The following is a 20,744-nucleotide window of genomic DNA, read 5'->3' as shown; positions in this document are numbered from 1 at the left end:
AGTGTATCGGTGGTAGCCATCCCTGATGGTTTGGTACCGGATTAGATTAATGACATAATCTATGGTGGTGTAGAATAGTGTCTTTTTTTTTTTTTTTTCCCCCACCCTGGGACTTCAATGTGACTATACATATTTTGTCTATAGTTGTCCTACCTGTGCTCTCAATTTGTCTCCTTTGATCAAATTGGTGTTCAGATCCCCCTGCTTCAAAGATGGCGGCTGCTGTGGTACGGGCAATGATGTTAGAAGTCTAACCCATGCCTTACCTATTTGACAAAGCAAAATATGCATGATTTTTCCTTCATTACCCACACTACTTAATGGCCACCTTTGAAACCAGGAGATGTAGAAGGCACCAGGTTGGGCAGCTATGCCTAGGAACCATAGTCACTTTTCAGTCTTGAAATAGAGGTTTTTTGTTGTTTGTTTTTGGGTTTTTTTTTTTTTTTTGCAGCGTATAGTAATGGAGGGGTTTTAATAATTAAAGCCCGTCCTCTACCTCTGCTCACCAGGCACCTCCAGGGTCTTGGAGGTGCTACACAACCAATTTGGTCATTCATTCTCCTGCCCTTTCTGACAGAGTCTAAGGTGGCTATGTGCTGTAAATGTTAGTTTGAGGCTTAAAAGACAAGAGGGTCAAAACAGGTGTTTCATCCTGGTTGGAACCAGTAGAAGAAGGTGCAGGGAGTCACTCATGTGGGTAAGATGTGCAAGTCGCAACTCCTGTAGTGCTTTTGTTAGCGAGCAACGGCTGCTGCAGATCCACGTGGAAGGGAAGAAATGGGTGGTTATGCTGCACTGCCGAATGGTTTCAGGAGTGCAAACAATATAATCAGATTTTAGCATGCTAGCTCCGAAACACAGAACTATGAACCATAAAATCTGATTATATTGTTTGCTCTGCTGAATCCATTCGGTAGTGCAGCATAACCCATTTCTTCTCTTCCACTGATTGATGTAACTGTTAATTTAACCCCTTTGTTTGAAGTAAAACTTGAACACACAGTGGACTAGTGATCCAGCTCCGACTAGGTGTTCTACAAGTTTTACTTCAAAAAGGGGTTAAATTAACAGTTACATCAATCAGTGGAAGATAAGAAATGGGTTATGCTGCACTGTTGAATGGATTCAGGAGAGCAAACAATATAATCAGATTTTATGGTTCATAGTTCTGTGTTTCGGAGCTAGCATGCTCCATCAGGAACCAACAGCTATGTTGCTATTGCTAGTTCCTGAAGGAGCATGTTGGCTCTGAAACACAGAACTATGAACCATAAAATCTACTGATTATATTCTTTGCTCTCCTGAATCCATCCAACAGCACAGCATAACCCACTTCTTCTCTTCCACTGATTAACAGTTATGTCAATGTTAAACCCCTTTTTTGAAATAAAACTTTTAGAACACATTGTCGGAGCCGGATTACTACTCCACCATCTAATCTCCATATTCTCAACTCTTCCTTTGTTACGAATTGGCGCCGCAAGCAGCCTGCTGTGGTTCCTGTTGACGCCCAAGCGCCAGCTGCCGTTTTTGGCCGTGCCTTGGGTCGTCCAGCTGGCTGCTTCCTTCTCCACGTCTAAGTGTGGAGAGGTGGCTAGTGTGCATGCCCATGCCGATTACCCCTGCCACAGCCTAAGTCCAGTATTTCGCCTAGTGAGTATGCTCAGCCTGATAGTGCCATTTCTGAGGCCAAGTCCGCAGTTCAGGCTGCTGAGCATGCTCCTACCTTTAGTGCGAAAAGCCTCTTGGACAAGGCACGATGTCAAAGTACCTGTGCAAAGGCCTGTGTTGTGCCTACGGAGCATGCTCAGGCAGGTAGTCTGATTTCTGAGACTGTTGTTCAGGCTACTGAGCATGCTCAGGCACTTAGTAGGTAAGGACCTCACTGGGCATGGCTGTGAGGTGGCAGGCCCTGATAGGGCAGAGGGCATCAGGTGTCCTGATGACGTGGCCACTCAGACTGGCTCGCGGAGAGCACGCCCCTATGACCTGGCACCTCACCATTGGTCGTCAGATGATTGGTGGTGTTTGGGGCGTGGCTGCCATGAGGTAATCAATGACGTGGCGGTTCCGGATACGCTGCTGGTGATTTCACTGATGACATGGCACTCCGCTATTGGACCCTGGAGGTGCCATTGTGATCCACCCTGGGTTTGGGGTGGACCCAGGTTAAAAAAAAAAAAGGCTGGAGGCAATATGGAGGTGCGCAGTCTTCTCATATGCTTGTTCTGAGCACATCTCCATGTAGAGAGCCCATTGCGCCATAAGCCTTTGTTTGGAAGCGGTAGGTAGGGTTAGGCGAACTGTGCCTGTCACGCAAAGATTCGTGGCTCAGCACATCAGGGACAGGCGCCATGCATCCCTCTTGCCGTTCCAGTCTTGCTGCAGCAGCCCAGTGGTGTTAACTGGGCTGCGGCTGCTGTGCCACCTGTCCGGTCCCCTACCTACATGGACAGCATACCCCAGGACCCCTGTGGTGTTAACAGGGAGTTCCTGGGTTGGGTGTGTGGACTCTATTATCCTCTTTGGCTTTCCAGTCAACGCTACTGGTGTGACCACCTGGCCTGATGTGTTTTTCACATACGTGGCCAGTCAAGAGGCGACCAGAAACGCTAATCGGAGGACCGCTCGGCCTGACGTGTCCTACACACGTGGCTGACAGGGTGCTTTTGCCGCGGTCTTCCGGTCAACTCTACCTGGTCACCACCCGACCTGACGTGTTCCCTGCACACGTGGTCTGTGTAGCGTTCAGGTACACCAAAACGCTAACTGGGTTGTCGTCAGGTCTGACTTGTCCCTACACATGTGACCGGTTCCTGGGTTATCTCAGACCCACCCAGCTCTGTATTCTCCGCCTAACCTTCAGGTTGCCAGCAGCTCCTTTGTCATCTGGAGCATGGTGGACCCCGACTGGCGATTTGGGATATTTACCACCTTATCCTGATCTGCCAGCCCCCCCGTAACATCCCTCTGCCCTGCAACAAATATGTACAGTATATTGGTGGCAGGCGGCAACAAAGGGTGTGTTCATCATCCGGCTTGTCGGATGAAGACCTTTTACCTACAGATTCTTCTTTCTTCTCATCGATCAGTCATCAGCCGTGCATCTATATTATCATAATTGTTGTACATGACATCACTAAGCTGGAGTCTGATTGGTTCTTTTTTAACCTTTGCACTATATGGACGTGAAACTTCAATAGATAGAAACTTTCCCAGTTTATAACTATTGATTTTTCTTTTTTTTTAATGCTGAATTGATTGTTTAGTGCTGGCTTTCATAGGTTTGATAATGTTACTATGGTGTATGGGTAGGGTTGAAAAAAACCCAAACTGTTTAGAACATATATTATATTCACTTCTATGGGCCTTAAAGGGAAGGAACAGCAGTCATGACCAGCTCTACAGGATAGGCGATACCCCCGCCCTATAAAAAGGTATGAGTGGCAAAAAGGGACATGGTCAGCCCTGTTCAGCGCTATGCTCCAATCCATACCTTGTATTGGAAATTTTTGTACGGCTGCGATCAACTGGCCATATTTAACGGTCTGTGTATAAGGTCTGCAATCACCAGACTGGCAACATCATGGGCATTTACGAAACTGTAAATTTGGATCATGAGACCTTCAATCCTTAGGCGTACCATAACATGGGGCCGTCTCACGTGAGCGCTGGGTTCAGTTTCCGGCCTCCTTTAATTCTAGCATTGGTCGCCAATTACATACATTAGATTTTTTATTTTTTTTTTATGCAGTTTCTACTTAAATTTTTATAACTTTTTAGTGGTTGTAGTAAATACTGGTCAGCTGTGCCAACTTTTTGGGTAAAACTTGGACCAGGCATGGCTACAAGTAGTATTAATTGCAACGGTAGTATATACCATCCTCTGCCCCTTCAACCTTTATCCTATTGAAAAATGGTTTTTATTTTTTTGTTCTGTAAAATTACATGCATTTGTTCCAGAGATACTCCTGGTATTAACCCCAAACCCCCCCCCCCCCCCCCCCCCAAACTAATAAAATAAAATATGCCCTCCTATGATTTTACAGGATTTCTGCGGCACCCTTGAAATAAAAGCCTAGTTGAATGTGGCTGGGGGGGTGGGGGTGGTGGGGGTCGCAGCATTGGGGGGGTGTATGGTGTCAAACTGCACAATTTCTCTGGGTCCCCACTCTCGGACCCCAGTGTTTGTATTCCAGGGTTAAGGCTGCGTGCCCACGATCAGTGTTTGCAGAGTTTTGGATGCAGTGTTTTTCGCTGCCCCCAAAACACCGGAATGTACAGTACGAGCACAGTGGATGGGATTTCTAGAAATTCTGTGACAACCACTGTGTGTGCAGCCCACAGCGAAAATGGACATGTGGTGCGGCCTTCTGAGCTGCAGCATATCAATTCTTTGCTGCAGAGTCTCAAGCGTTCTCTATAGGGAGAACACAAGCATGAGATCGCAGCGCCCCGAAACCGAATCGTGGGCACAAGCAACGGCATTCTCCTGCGGAGGAGACTCATGGCCCCATAGGTCAGGACCCACCACGTCCCCGATGTAGCGGGTCCTAATTGCAGGCACTTACCCTTAGCTTGTTTTAAGGACCTTTTGGTGATGAATAGAGAGAAGCAAAGGTTTTGGTGAGTTTAGTTTCCGTCCCCTAAGAATAAATGTGGATTGCTGTTTATGTAAAAAAAAAAATAAGACCTGCCCTGAGAATAAACCATAGCCCATCTTTTGGAGTCAAAAAAAGACCCCGGTCTTATTTTTGGAGAAAGTTAGTTTTTGCCACTCGGACAAACGTATACACGTGTGTGTGTGTGTGTGTGTGTGTGTGTGTGTGTGTGTGTGTGTGTGTGTGTGTGTGTTCGTTCGTGGGTTCTCTAGGTTTGGCAGCTGTAACATGTAAAGTCAGTTTTATAGCGTGTGTTTTCGGAATTTATATTTATGACCCCAAGTGAGAAAGTTGGTTTTGCAATATAGATATTGAGCTCTATGCAACCTAAAGCTTCTTACCACGCGTCAATAACTGACTCAGATGTTTTTATTCTACACTTGCTCCTGTTGAAGCCTTTGTGTCACCGGGTAATTGGTAATACCTGAGCGGAAGTGCACCGGCCAGCAAATGCTGATAATCCCTTTTATGGCCCGATGTCGCTGCCCCTGGAGTGAGCCTGCCATGAATAAGATGTCTGGAGACAGTGATAAGTTAAGGTACCGTCTCACATAACGAGATCGCTGCTAAGTCACGCTTTCTGTGACGCAGTAGTGATCCCGTTATGTGTGACACTTACCAGCGATCAGGCCCCTGCTGTGAGATCGCTAGTCGTTGCAGAATGGTCCAGGCCATTTTCTTCAAAGGCGATGTCCTGCTGGGCAGGACCCATCGCTGTGTGACAGGGTCACAGTGACTGCTGAGATCGTTATACAGGTCACTACTGCGACCTGTATCGTTCCTGCATCGCTGGTAAGATCTGACTGTGTGACATCTCACCAGCGATCCCTATCAGATCGCATCGTTTTCGGGATCGCTGGTAAGTCGTTGTGTGTGACTGGGCCTTTATCAAGACAGTATTGTCTAATCTCATAAAAATGTACCAAGTTTGCAAATTAGTATAGTCCAGTACATTTCTCTTGTAAATGTTTGGTCACCAGTGGAAGGTCTAGACTTACCACTTTAGATACATTCCCCATTTCATTATGAAACCTTCCCTCAATAAGCTTTAGGCTAAGGCTACACGAGCGCATCGGCTGCGACTCTCAACTCCTGCTGTGATGCGAGTGTAAGCCGAGTGTCATGCCACTGTGATCCGATCCTGAGATCAGATCACAGCTGCGGAGGAGAGGGAGGGATTCATTTCCGTATATGTAATATTTTATTCAGTGCTATTAATTCCACAGCATTTTACATACATTGGCAACACTGTCCCCATTATGGCTCACAATATAAGGTCCCTTTCAGTATATTTTTGGATAGTAGGAGGAAACCGGAGTTCCCGGAGGAAACCCATGCAAATACGGGGAGAACATACAAACTTGCAGATATTGTCCATGATGGGATTTGAACCCAGGACCCCAGCGTTGCAAGGCTGCAGTGCTAACCACTGAGCCACTGTGCCGTCCCTATCACCTCAATTGTCAGCTGATTAATTATCGCACTGCACTTCTGTGTCATCCAAGTGCAGTGCGATGTTCCTCTCGCACCCGTAGACTTGTGTGGGTGCGAGTGAAAACAGAACGTATTACACCCACAGCATGCTGCGACTATTTTCTCGATCTGAGCGCGACTGAGAAAATAATCGTAGATGGGAACAGCCCCATAGAGTAATATGGGTCCGGGTGGAATGCGATGGCGAGGCCTGCATTTTTCACAAGTTTTAACCTCGTGCAGGTTCTGCCTCTAATTTTCAGTTTCCTCTAGAGCTAGCGGAAGGAGAGGTAAGTGCTATATCGCCTGTACTGCTCTCTTGTCACTATCTAGTCCTTGTTCATAAAGAGCGGTAGCATGGAAGCTATTATACAGTAAAACTAAGCAGTGTAGATGTGAATCCAGCACAGAAGTGAGATTAAACATGAGGATTGCAGTATGGTCTGTCCCTTACTGCTTGTTTTTCACTTTCTCCCCTCTCTTCTTCATAAAATATCTTAATGATGGTTGTCCATTACTGGGTCAAACCCTTCTCAATCTGAGTGTTTCCCCCCTTTAAAATAAATTCACTTATACTAACCCGTTGGTGCTGGCGCTGCTCCAGCAGTGTTGGCGTTTGCTCTTGGTGCTAGCGCTGGTCCAGCAGTGTTGGCATTTGCTCTTGGTGATGGCGCTGCTTCAGCAGTGTTGACGTTTGCCCTTGGTGCTGGCGCTGCTTCAGCAGTGTTGACGTTTGCCCTTGGTGCTGGCGCTGCTCCAGCAGTGTTGGCGTTTGCCCTTGGTGCTGGCGCTGGTCCAGCAGTGTTGGCATTTGCTCTTGGTGCTGGCAATGCTCCAGCAGTGTTTGGCGTTTGCTCTTGGTGCTGGCGCTGCTCCAGCAGTGTTGGCGTTTGCTCTTGGTGCTGGCGCTGCTCCAGCAGTGTTGGCGTTTGCCCTTGGTGCTGGCGCTGCTCCAGCAGTGTTGGCGTTTGCCCTTGGTGCTGGCGCTGCTCCAGCAGTGTTGGCGTTTGCCCTTGGTGCTGGCGCTGCTCCAGCAGTGTTGGCGTTTGCCCTTGGTGCTGGCGCTGCTCCAGCAGTGTTGGCATTTGCCCTTGGTGCTGGCGCTGCTCCAGCAGTGTTGGCGTTTGCTCTCCTGCAAAGTTGTTACATCATGCGAACCCTGTGCCCAATCAGCCCCGGCTTCACTCTCACCAGCTTTTAGACATAGCAAATATCCATAGGAAGTGAGAGAGCAGCTGAAGTTTTAACTCTGATGGTCGAGTCATCCGAAGGTGGTGAGAGTGAAGCCGGTGGTGATTGAGCGCAGGGCTCGCGGGATGTAACAACCTCACATGAGCCCTGGGAGATTGAGTGCCAACACCACTGGAGCAGTGCCGGTACCGGAGGTGAGTATATGGGAATTTTTTGTTGATATGGGCTATGTTCTCTGATGCCTTTTTTTACTAGTTTAGATACCTAGGTACTTCCCAAATATTCTGGAACCTTCCTCCTCATGGACATCACAACGGAACAACGTTTTCTTCCATTCCATGATGGGGTTGCGGTTTCCAAAGGCAGGAACTGGTAAGATAATGTATTACTCGCCACCTGGACCCAGTTCTTATAGGGAAGATGCCTCAGGAGTCCAGTGGGCGGTACTACTTGCTGAGTGATAGCCTTTACTGTATCTGTGCATGCAGAGATGGCTGGCGCTCACCAAGTAGGACCGCTCACTGGACTCTTTCCAAGTTATTCTTGGCACCTCTTGCTGCCCTTTGCATGTTTAATGCAGCAGTTGCCATTTTAATCAGTCTGATCTAATGGCAGAAACCATACAAAAAGCAAACCCAAAGGAAGATTTTTTTTTTTCTATTGATTTTTGACTTTTTTTTTTTTTTTTTTTTTACTCTACTCTTTCAATGTGAAAGACAGATCTATAGGAGGCCCATCCTCCCCAGAAAAAAAATGCAATTTATAAACTGCCATGAGTCAGGTGTGTGTGTGTGTGTGTGTGTGTGTGTGTGTGTGTGTGTGTGTGTGTGTGTGTGTACTTGTTTTGCTATACTTGTGGGGACATGGACCTGAATACACACCAACAGTGTGGGGACCTCTGTCTTCGTGGGGACCAAAAATCAGGTCCCCACAAAGCTGCCAATGCTAATCAATGGAGAAGACCTTGTTTATACACCTAGCATCAAAATCTCAAGTGTCCTCTTTATACACATATATAAGAGAAAGTGTGTATGAGTGTGTATGAGTGCGTGTGCTCAATGTGTGTACACTCCCTCTCTGGTGCCTTTGTGGTACTGCAAGCTGATACACACTTCAGAAAAGCCTCAAGATTCCACCTCTGGCAAACCGAGGTACTGCAGGCTCTCACACAAATTTGTTTAAAGTGTGTTGTGGGGACACAGATACAGTCTTGGTCATATGACTTAGCAGTAGTGGTGTGCAGGGTCTTAGCAGTAAAGAGTATTCCATATTTCTGCCAGATACCCACAGAGATATTGAAATCTGAAAAAAGAGACTTCTGCTCATTGAAGGTAAGAACTGCTCACATAGGGTTCAACTCCACAGCAAACAACTCTCTATTTTATGCTGTATGTTGCTCTTTATATGTTTGGGGTGACTGCACATAGGGTTGCATAATGTGGATTATGAATATAAGTGTACACAAGGCTCGTAATGTGGATGATGAGGGATAGATATCACACATACCCAGCTTTCCAGTAACTGTACTGAGCAAGAGACATGGGGAATGAACATAATATATGTACAGTATACAGTGTAATGGATATACAGTATCCCACATACCCAGCTTTCCAGTAACTGTACTGAGCAAGAGACATGGGGAATGAACATAATATATGTACAGTATACAGTGTAATGGATATACAGTATCCCACATACCCAGCTTTCCAGTAACTATACTGAGCAAGAGACATGGGGAATGAACATAATATATGTACAGTATACAGTGTAATGGATATATCCCACAAACCCAGCTTTCCAGGAACTGTACTGAGCAAGAGACATGGGGAATGAGCATAATATATGTACAGTATACAGTGTAATGGATATACAGTATCCCACATACCCAGCTTTCCAGTAACTATACTGAGCAAGAGACATGGGGAATGAACATAATATATGTACAGTATACAGTGTAATGGATATATCCCACATACCCAGCTTTCCAGGAACTGTACTGAGCAAGAGACATGGGGAATGAGCATAATATATGTACAGTATACAGTGTAATGGATATACAGTATCCCACATACCCAGCTTTCCAGTAACTATACTGAGCAAGAGACATGGGGAATGAACATAATATATGTACAGTATACAGTGTAATGGATATATCCCACAAACCCAGCTTTCCAGGAACTGTACTGAGCAAGAGACATGGGGAATGAACATGATATATGTACAGTATACAGTGTAATGGATATATCCCACATACCCAGCTTTCCAGGAACTGTACTGAGCAAGAGACATGGGGAATGAGCATAATATATGTACAGTATACAGTGTAATGGATATACAGTATCCCACATACCCAGCTTTCCAGTAACTGTACTGAGCAAGAGACATGGGGAATGAACATGATATATATACAGTATACAGTGTAATGGATATATCCCACATACCCAGCTTTCCAGTAACTGTACTGAGCAAGAGATGGGGAATGAACATAATATGTACAGTATACAGTGTAATGGATATATCCCACATACCCAGCTTTCCAGGAACTGTACTGAGCAAGAGACATGGGGAATGAACATGATATATGTACAGTATACAGTGTAATTGATATACAGTATCCCACATACCCAACTTTCCAGTAACTGTACTGAGCAAGAGACATGGGGAATGAACATGATATATGTACAGTATACAGTGTAATGGATATATCCCACATACCCAGCTTTCCAGTAACTTTCCTGAGCAAGAGACATGGGGAATGAACATGATATATGTACAGTATACAGTGTAATGGATATACAGTATCCCACATACCCAGCTTTCCAGTAACTGTACTGAGCAAGAGACATGGGGAATGAACATGATATATGTACAGTATACAGTGTAATGGATATATCCCACATACCCAGCTTTCCAGTAACTGTACTGAGCAAGAGATGGGGAATGAACATAATATATGTACAGTATACAGTGTAATGGATATATCCCACATACCCAGCTTTCCAGGAACTGTACTGAGCAAGAGACATGGGGAATGAACATGATATATGTACAGTATACAGTGTAATGGATATACAGTATCCCACATACCCAGCTTTCCAGTAACTATACTGAGCAAGAGACATGGGGAATGAACATGATATATGTACAGTATACAGTGTAATAGATATATCCTAAATACCCAGCTTTCCAGTAACTTTCCTGAGCAAGAGACATGGGGAATGAGCATAATATATGTACAGTATACAGTGTAATGGATATACAGTATCCCACATACCCAGCTTTCCAGGAACTGTACTGAGCAAGAGACATGGGGAATGAACATAATATATGTACAGTATACAGTGTAATGGATATATCACACATACCCAGCTTTCCAGGAACTGTACTGAGCAAGAGACATGGGGAATGAACATAATATATGTACAGTATACAGTGTAATGGATATATCCCACAAACCCAGCTTTCCAGTAACTGTACTGAGCAAGAGACATGGGGATGAACATGATATATGTACAGTATACAGTGTAATGGATATACAGTATCCCACATACCCAGCTTTCCAGTAACTGTACTGAGTAACTGTACTGAGCAAGAGACATGGGGAATGAACATGATATATGTACAGTATACAGTGTAATGGATATACAGTATCCCACATACCCAGCTTTCCAGTAACTGTACTGAGCAAGAGACATGGGGAATGAACATGATATATGTACAGTATACAGTGTAATAGATATATCCTAAATACCCAGCTTTCCAGTAACTTTCCTGAGCAAGAGACATGGGGAATGAGCATAATATATGTACAGTATACAGTGTAATGGATATACAGTATCCCACATACCCAGCTTTCCAGTAACTGTACTGAGCAAGAGACATGGGGAATGAACATAATATATGTACAGTATACACTGTAATGGATATATCCTAAATACCCAGCTTTCCAGTAACTGTACTGAGCAAGATACATGGGGAATGAGCATAATATATGTACAGTATACAGTGTAATGGATATACAGTATCCCACATACCCAGCTTTCCAGTAACTGTACTGAGCAAGATACATGGGGAATGAGCATAATATATGTACAGTATACAGTGTAATGGATATACAGTATCCCACATACCCAGCTTTCCAGTAACTGTACTGAGCAAGAGACATGGGGAATGAACATGATATATGTACAGTATACAGTGTAATAGATATATCCCACATACCCAGCTTTCCAGTAACTTTCCTAAGCGATTAAATAGTTGGTGAATAAACATGATATATGTGTAATATATAAAGGATAAGGGGACCTCTTAGTGGACCTTAAATCTGAGTTAAGTCTAAGGGTACGTCCACACGCTGCGGGTGTATGGCGTCTGGAATCCGTATGGACTTTGGCCGCTAAATGCGGCGGTATTCCAGAGTATATATACCAATTGGTCGGCGTATATATGGCAGTAATAGGGTGGAATAGCGGCGGTAGTTCCTTACCACCGCTAATTCCCGCAAGAAGCCGCGGCTGATATTTAGCCACGGTTTCTGCCATTCTAGCATGTCAAATTATCGGACGGATCCTGTCCGTCAAATTGACATGATGTGGTTGAGAATAACGGCAGTCCAGATCAATTTCCGGATGAAAATAATCCGACCAATGACATCAGTACTGGTTTTGCTGGCGGCTACGGATCAGCCGCCACAAATCCGGCATGTGTGGACGAGCCATAATTCTCATCTGTTAGGTAATTCTGTCACAGACTTCATGCTTGTTATTGCAATTGGCAAAATTAATTCCACCTTTTCTGCAGGTTTTGAGGTGCTTTTTTGGCGCTCTTATGTGCGGCAAAAGCGCCAAAAAATACACTGCTAAGATGTTGCAAGAGCGGTCTGACAGCGGTTCAATTCTAACCTATAAGCAATTTCCGTTTGTATTCCGCAAGAAATCCGAGCGGCAAATTGACAAGATGTGGTTGAAAATTGCCGCACTGCGGCCTGCTTTCCACGGCGGCAATTTTCCGCCCTGTGTGAACTGCTTTTTGCTGTTCACACAGGGTATAATGGAGGGCGTGGACGCAGTGGCATTTCCGTGCAAAACCTTGTGAAAAATCCACCACGTCTGAACGTACCCTTAAATGACTTGTCAAATTTACTATTTGCACTTCATTCACACTGCTGCTGTTTTTGTGGCCGCATTTGCGGTCCGTTCTTGCAAAAGTGGGACGCAATTGCGGCCGCTCGAAAGCGGAGTATGTGGAATATATATCCCTTACACTATATAGATATCATGTTCATTCCCCATCTAGCTTGCTCAGGAGAGCATCTCCCTCCCCCCGCACCAAGAGCAGCTCATACTGAATTGTTACATTGACTAGCAACACTGCACACAGAAATGCAGCTTAATATTCCACTGTTAACCCTTTCCTCCCAGCAGTAACACACAACTCCTCACCTTGATATCATGGTGATTTATGGTCAGAATGACTTCAATGCGGTCAGTGATTTCTATTCTAGCTCTGCTCACATAGATTTTATATCCACACTCAACTATAGGCTGTTCTTTATATTTTGGGGGCTGTTAGTCAGATATACTAGCTTGTGCCTGTATAGTATTGGTGTAGATGGGAGTGTAGGGCATGGGTTACATGGCACTGTGGTGGGATACTGATGGGAGGTATTGGTGCTGTGTTTGATGCTTCTACTGGGTATTTTCCTACAAATACTGGAACAGCTCACTGCTTAGAACGATCCTTCCCAGCTCTATAATATATTCTATATACCCCACAATGCAGGCTCACACACACATTTGTCGTGTTGTGGGGACACAGATACAGTCTTGGTCATGTCACTTAGCAGTAGTGGTGTGCAGGGTCTTAGCAGTAAAGAGTATTCCATATTTCTGCCAGATACCCACAGAGATACTGAAATCTGAAAAAAGAGACTTCTGCTCATTGAAGGTAAGAACTGCTCACATAGGGTTCAACTCCACAGCAAACGCGTGCTCTAGCACTGGCATCTCAGAAGGCATATCCCCTACTCCACAGCAAACGCGTGCTCTAGCCCTGGCATCTCAGCAGGCATATCCCCTACTCCACAGCAAACGCGTGCTCTAGCCCTGGCATCTCAGAAGGCATATCCCCTACTCCACAGCAAACGCGTGCTCTAGCCCTGGCATCTCAGCAGGCATATCCCCTACTCCACAGCAAACGCGTGCTCTAGCCCTGGCATCTCAGCAGGGATATTCCCTACTCCACAGCAAACGCGTGCTCTAGCCCTGGCATCTCAGCAGGCATATCCCCTACTCCACAGCAAACGCGTGCTCTAGCCCTGGCATCTCAGCAGGGATATTCCCCTACTCCACAGCAAACGCGTGCTCTAGCCCTGGCATCTCAGCAGGCATATCCCCTACTCCACAGCAAACGCGTGCTCTAGCCCTGGCATCTCAGCAGGGATATTCCCCTACTCCACAGCAAACGCGTGCTCTAGCCCTGGCATCTCAGCAGGCATATCCCCTACTCCACAGCAAACGCGTGCTCTAGCCCTGGCATCTCAGCAGGGATATTCCCCTACTACACAGCAAACGCGTGCTCTAGCCCTGGCATCTCAGCAGGTATATCCCCTACTCCACAGCAAACGTGTGCTCTAGCCCTGGCATCTCAGCAGGCATATCCCCTACTCCACAGCAAACGCGTGCTCTAGCCCTGGCATCTCAGCAGGGATATCCCCTACTCCACAGCAAACGCGTGCTCTAGCACTTGCATCTCAGCAGGGATATCCCCTACTCCACAGCAAACGCGTGCTCTAGCACTGGCATCTCAGCAGGGATATTCCCTACTCCACAGCAAACGCGTGCTCTAGCCCTGGCATCTCAGCAGGGATATCCCCTACTCCACAGCAAACGCGTGCTCTAGCCCTGGCATCTCAGCAGGGATATCCCCTACTCCACAGCAAACGCGTGCTCTAGCCCTGGCATCTCAGCAGGCATATCCCCTACTCCACAGCAAACGCGTGCTCTAGCCCTGGCATCTCAGCAGGGATATCCCCTACTCCACAGCAAACGCGTGCTCTAGCCCTGGCATCTCAGCAGGGATATTCCCTACTCCACAGCAAACGCGTGCTCTAGCACTGGCATCTCAGCAGGCATATCCCCTACTCCACAGCAAACGCGTGCTCTAGCCCTGGCATCTCAGCAGGGATATCCCCTACTCCACAGCAAACGCGTGCTCTAGCACTGGCATCTCAGCAGGGACATTCCCTACTCCACAGCAAACGAGTGCTCTAGCACTGGCATCTCAGCAGGCATATCCCCTACTCCACAGCAAACGAGTGCTCTAGCACTGGCATCTCAGCAGGGATATCCCCTACTCCACAGCAAACGCGTGCTCTAGCCCTGGCATCTCAGCAGGGATATTCCCTACTCCACAGCAAACGCGTGCTCTAGCCCTGGCATCTCAGCAGGCATATCCCCTACTCCACAGCAAACGAGTGCTCTAGCCCTGGCATCTCAGCAGGGATATCCCCTACTCCACAGCAAACGCGTGCTCTAGCACTGGCATCTCAGCAGGGACATTCCCTACTCCACAGCAAACGAGTGCTCTAGCACTGGCATCTCAGCAGGCATATCCCCTACTCCACAGCAAACGCGTGCTCTAGCCCTGGCATCTCAGCAGGGATATCCCCTACTCCACAGCAAACGCGTGCTCTAGCCCTGGCATCTCAGCAGGCATATCCCCTACTCCACAGCAAACGCGTGCTCTAGCCCTGGCATCTCAGCAGGCATATCCCCTACTCCACAGCAAACGCGTGCTCTAGCCCTGGCATCTCAGCAGGGATATTCCCCTACTCCACAGCAAACGCGTGCTCTAGCCCTGGCATCTCAGCAGGCATATCCCCTACTCCACAGCAAACGCGTGCTCTAGCCCTGGCATCTCAGCAGGCATATCCCCTACTCCACAGCAAACGCGTGCTCTAGCCCTGGCATCTCAGCAGGCATATCCCCTACTCCACAGCAAACGCGTGCTCTAGCCCTGGCATCTCAGCAGGCATATCCCCTACTCCACAGCAAACGCGTGCTCTAGCCCTGGCATCTCAGCAGGGACATTCCCTACTCCACAGCAAACGCGTGCTCTAGCACTGGCATCTCAGCAGGGATATCCCCTACTCCACAGCAAACGCGTGCTCTAGCCCTGGCATCTCAGCAGGCATATCCCCTACTCCACAGCAAACGCGTGCTCTAGCCCTGGCATCTCAGCAGGCATATCCCCTACTCCACAGCAAACGCGTGCTCTAGCCCTGGCATCTCAGCAGGCATATCCCCTACTCCACAGCAAACGCGTGCTCTAGCCCTGGCATCTCAGCAGGCATATCCCCTACTCCACAGCAAACGCGTGCTCTAGCCCTGGCATCTCAGCAGGGATATTCCCCTACTCCACAGCAAACGCGTGCTCTAGCCCTGGCATCTCAGCAGGGATATTCCCTACTCCACAGCAAACGCGTGCTCTAGCCCTGGCATCTCAGCAGGGATATTCCCCTACTCCACAGCAAACGCGTGCTCTAGCCCTGGCATCTCAGCAGGGATATCCCCTACTCCACAGCAAACGCGTGCTCTAGCCCTGGCATCTCAGCAGGGATATTCCCCTACTACACAGCAAACGCGTGCTCTAGCACTGGCATCTCAGCAGGGATATTCCCCTACTCCACAGCAAACGCGTGCTCTAGCACTGGCATCTCAGCAGGGATATCCCCTACTCCACAGCAAACGCGTGCTCTAGCACTGGCATCTCAGCAGGGATATTCCCTACTCCACAGCAAACGCGTGCTCTAGCCCTGGCATCTCAGCAGGGATATTCCCCTACTCCACAGCAAACGCGTGCTCTAGCCCTGGCATCTCAGCAGGGATATTCCCCTACTCCACAGCAAACGCGTGCTCTAGCCCTGGCATCTCAGCAGGGATATCCCCTACTCCACAGCAAACGCGTGCTCTAGCCCTGGCATCTCAGCAGGGATATTCCCTACTCCACAGCAAACGCGTGCTCTAGCACTGGCATCTCAGCAGGGATATCCCCTACTCCACAGCAAACGCGTGCTCTAGCCCTGGCATCTCAGCAGGGATATCCCCTACTCCACAGCAAACGCGTGCTCTAGCCCTGGCATCTCAGCAGGGATATCCCCTACTCCACAGCAAACGCGTGCTCTAGCACTGGCATCTCAGCAGGGATATTCCCTACTCCACAGCAAACGCGTGCTCTAGCCCTGGCATCTCAGCAGGGATATTCCCCTACTCCACAGCAAACGCGTGCTCTAGCCCTGGCATCTCAGCAGGGATATCCCCTACTCCACAGCAAACGCGTGCTCTAGCCCTGGCATCTCAGCAGGGATATTCCCTACTCCACAGCAAACGCGTGCTCTAGCCCTGGCATCTCAGCAGGGATATTCCCCTACTCCACAGCAAACGCGTGCTCTAGCCCTGGCATCTCAGCAGGGATATCCCCTACTCCACAGCAAACGCGTGCTCTAGCCCTGGCATCTCAGCAGGGATATTCCCTACTCCACAGCAAACGCGTGCTCTAGCCCTGGCATCTCAGCAGGGATATCCCCTACTCCACAGCAAACGCGTGCTCTAGCACTGGCATCTCAGCAGGGATATCCCCTACTCCACAGCAAACGCGTGCTCTAGCCCTGGCATCTCAGCAGGCATATCCCCTACTCCACAGCAAACGCGTGCTCTAGCACTGGCATCTCAGCAGGGATATTCCCTACTCCACAGCAAACGCGTGCTCTAGCCCTGGCATCTCAGCAGGGATATTCCCTACTCCACAGCAAACGCGTGCTCTAGCCCTGGCATCTCAGCAGGGATATTCCCCTACTCCACAGCAAACGCGTGCTCTAGCCCTGGCATCTCAGCAGGGATATCCCCTACTCCACAGCAAACGCGTGCTCTAGCCCTGGCATCTCAGCAGGCATATCCCCTACTCCACAGCAAACGCGTGCTCTAGCCCTGGCATCTCAGCAGGCATATCCCCTACTCCACAGCAAACGCGTGCTCTAGCCCTGGCATCTCAGCAGGGATATTCCCCTACTCCACAGCAAACGCGTGCTCTAGCCCTGGCATCTCAGCAGGGATATCCCCTACTCCACAGCAAACGCGTGCTCTAGCCCTGGCATCTCAGCAGGGATATTCCCTACTCCACAGCAAACGCGTGCTCTAGCCCTGGCATCTCAGCAGGGACATTCCCTACTCCACAGCAAACGCGTGCTCTAGCCCTGGCATCTCAGCAGGGATATTCCCTACTCCACAGCAAACGCGTGCTCTAGCCCTGGCATCTCAGCAGGCATATCCCCTACTCCACAGCAAACGCGTGCTCTAGCCCTGGCATCTCAGCAGGCATATCCCCTACTCCACAGCAAACGCATGCTCTAGCCCTGGCATCTCAGCAGGCATATCCCCTACTCCACAGCAAACGAGTGCTCTAGCCCTGGCATCTCAGCAGGGATATTCCCTACTCCACAGCAAACGCGTGCTCTAGCCCTGGCATCTCAGCAGGGATATTCCCTACTCCACAGCAAACGCGTGCTCTAGCCCTGGCATCTCAGCAGGGATATTCCCTACTGCACACGTGTGTCTGGGACATAACTCAGGGCCCCCAGACAGAAGGCCGAGGGGAGCCTGAGCAGCTGAGCCTATATCTTGTGAGCATTAGAACAGGCCGGCGATTACAGGGTAACATGACAAATGTCCGGCTTGCATTATGACTAGAACATGACAATATCCCTTTAAGTACTAACCTATGATGCGTTCCTAAGCAGTTGATGTTATATGTTCTACATTTCATTTTCTGCATACTTTACAAGTAGTAGAATTTGCTTTGATATAGACAACTGGATTTTCACAATGAAAAGGCGAAGGATAACGCCCGAAAAAGACGCCATACCTTATGTCAGTGCCATCACTGACAAACCTGGACTGACCATGAAATACATCAATCCCCTTAAAGGTGAGTTAAAACAAGTTTTAACTAAATTGCCTTAATATTGTCATGCATTAGAATGACTGTCCTAGGTAATGATAAATATTTTCTACAGGAAGAGGAGTGTTTGCTGAAACTGAAATCGAAAAAGGGAGTTTTGTTGCAGAATATCGAGGCGAGCTCATCAATTTCGATGAGAGCCAGAAAATTGTAAGAACTTCGTGTACGAATTTCAGTGGAATGAAAAAATATGGTGGTAAGTAATCAGTTTTTTAATGCATTTTAGAGGGCATCCATCTTTCCCTAGTTGATAGCCAGTCCTGATTATGTCCTGTCTCTGCTGATCATGTGAATCCACTGCAGTCAGTTACTGAGGCAGCACCATTTTTGAAACATCGGGTAACATAAAGAAGCACCCTTAGGGCTAAGACACACATCGAAAAAAATTTCGGATCCGAATTTCGGGTCTGAATTTGCGCAATTTCGGATCCGAAATTTTTTTTGGACATCCAAAATTCGGATGTAAATTAAATGGGAAAATGAAAAAAAAAAAAATAAAAATTTCGGCCTGAAATTCGGTTCCGTTTACAAGTACAACCGAATTTCGGACCGAATTTTTTTTTCACATTTATTATAATTGGGCTGAAATTCAGTCTGAAAATGAAAATTCGGACATGCATCCGAATTTTTTTTTTGGATCGGCCGAAAAAAATTCGGACGTGTGTTTTACCCCATTGAAATCAATGCATTTCAATGGGGTCCGAATTTCGGATCCGAAATCTGAAATATTTTCAGATGTATTTGAGCCCTTAAGAGGGCAATATGAATAGGGGTTAGTTTGCTATTTAATAGCTATAGCAGGTAGATTAAGGCTGTGTGCACACATTGCGTTTTTTACCGCGGAAACGCTGCGTTTAGAACCGCAGCGTTTCAGTGGCAAATTGCATGCGTTCAGCTTTCCCAGCAAAGTGTATGAGAAAGCCAAAAAATCAGTGCACACGCTGCGTTTCTAAACGCAGCGTTTTGGATGCCAAAAATCGGTGCGGAAAGAAAAGCAGCATGTCACTTCTTTTGTGCTTTGTGGCTGCGTTCTCTCCCCCATTGAATCAATGATGTGGGGTCAGAACGCAGCTACACCGCAGTGAGCTGCTTTTTTGTTGCGGACCACGGGCTTTGTCGGCACACAGAACGCAGGCATTTACCTGGAAGTGAGGTCAAGAGGTTTCCTGTTGACCTCACTTCCTGGCAAAGTCCTGGAAAGGCCCCGGTGTCGCCAAAGTGCCCGCCCCGACCCCCGACCCCCCCCCCCCTCCCGAAAATCCAACATGGCCGCGCGCACAGTAGTGCACCGGCCGCCCTGCTCCTATGATTTCTGTCGCATGTGCCTTGAGACATGCGACAGAAAAATGCCCCCCAGGCCCTGCCAGGTCACCCCCTATTCCCCCCGGTATTCCCCCTTACCTGTCCGGTCGCAGCGCTGATCCCCCGCGGCCCCTCCTCCTTCACAGCAGACGCCGGTCAGTGCGGTCACATGAGCAGAGCAGCTGACAGCCAGCACTGTGTTCAGAGAGCTGTGCTGGCTGCTCGCACTCTGCAGCTGTGACCCGGGGAGAGTGGGTGCAGATTTTTGGCACCCACTCTCCTCAAATGGAGGGTCTGCCCTCCTAGAAAATGGGGGATACGTTCCCTGAACGTGCCCCCATATTCTAGAAGGTCCAGAGCCGACGTGGGACATCCAAATGGATTTCTGCGGACCCATTTTTTTCAAATTTTTTGATTAAATTGGAGAACAAGGGAATGATTTGGGGAGTGTTTTTTCTAATAAAAAATTGTTGTCATTTTTTTTGCTTTTGTTAACTGTCAATTAGTTATGTCTAGTATCTGATAGACGCCGTGACATCACTAATTGCTGGGCTTGATGCCAGGTGACATTACACATCTGGTATCAACCCCTTATTACCCCGTTTGCCAACGCACCAGGGCGCGGGATGAGTTGGGGCGAAGCGCCAGGATTGGCGCATCTAATGGATGCGCCACTTCTGGGGCGGCTGTGGCCTGCTATTTTTTAAGCTGGGAAGAGTCCAATATCCATGGCTCTTCCCACCCTGAGAATACCAGACCCCAGCTGTCAGCTTCACCTTGGCTGGTGATCTAATTTGGGGGGACCCCACGTTATTTTTCTTTTAATTCTTTATTTATAAATAAAAAAAAAAAGCCTGGGGAGCCCTCCAAATTGATCACCAGACAAGATGAAGCTGCCAGCTGTGGTTTGCAGGCTACAGCTGTCTGCTTTACCCTGACTGGCTATCAAAAATAGGGGGGACCCCACGCCATTTTTTTCATTGTTTTTTTTTTTTGGATAAATACTAAGCTAGGCACCCTTTAGTGCCACATGAAAGGTAATAAAGGTGCCAGCTTAGAATATGCAGGCGGGGGTGGGACGTTATATATATATTTGAC

The sequence above is a fragment of the Anomaloglossus baeobatrachus genome, chromosome 11, assembly GCF_048569485.1.
Source record: "Anomaloglossus baeobatrachus isolate aAnoBae1 chromosome 11, aAnoBae1.hap1, whole genome shotgun sequence".
In the NCBI taxonomy this organism is placed as follows: Eukaryota; Metazoa; Chordata; class Amphibia; order Anura; family Aromobatidae; genus Anomaloglossus; species Anomaloglossus baeobatrachus.
The sequence above is the reverse complement of the archived record's forward strand: the minus strand, read 5'-3'. Positions refer to the sequence as shown.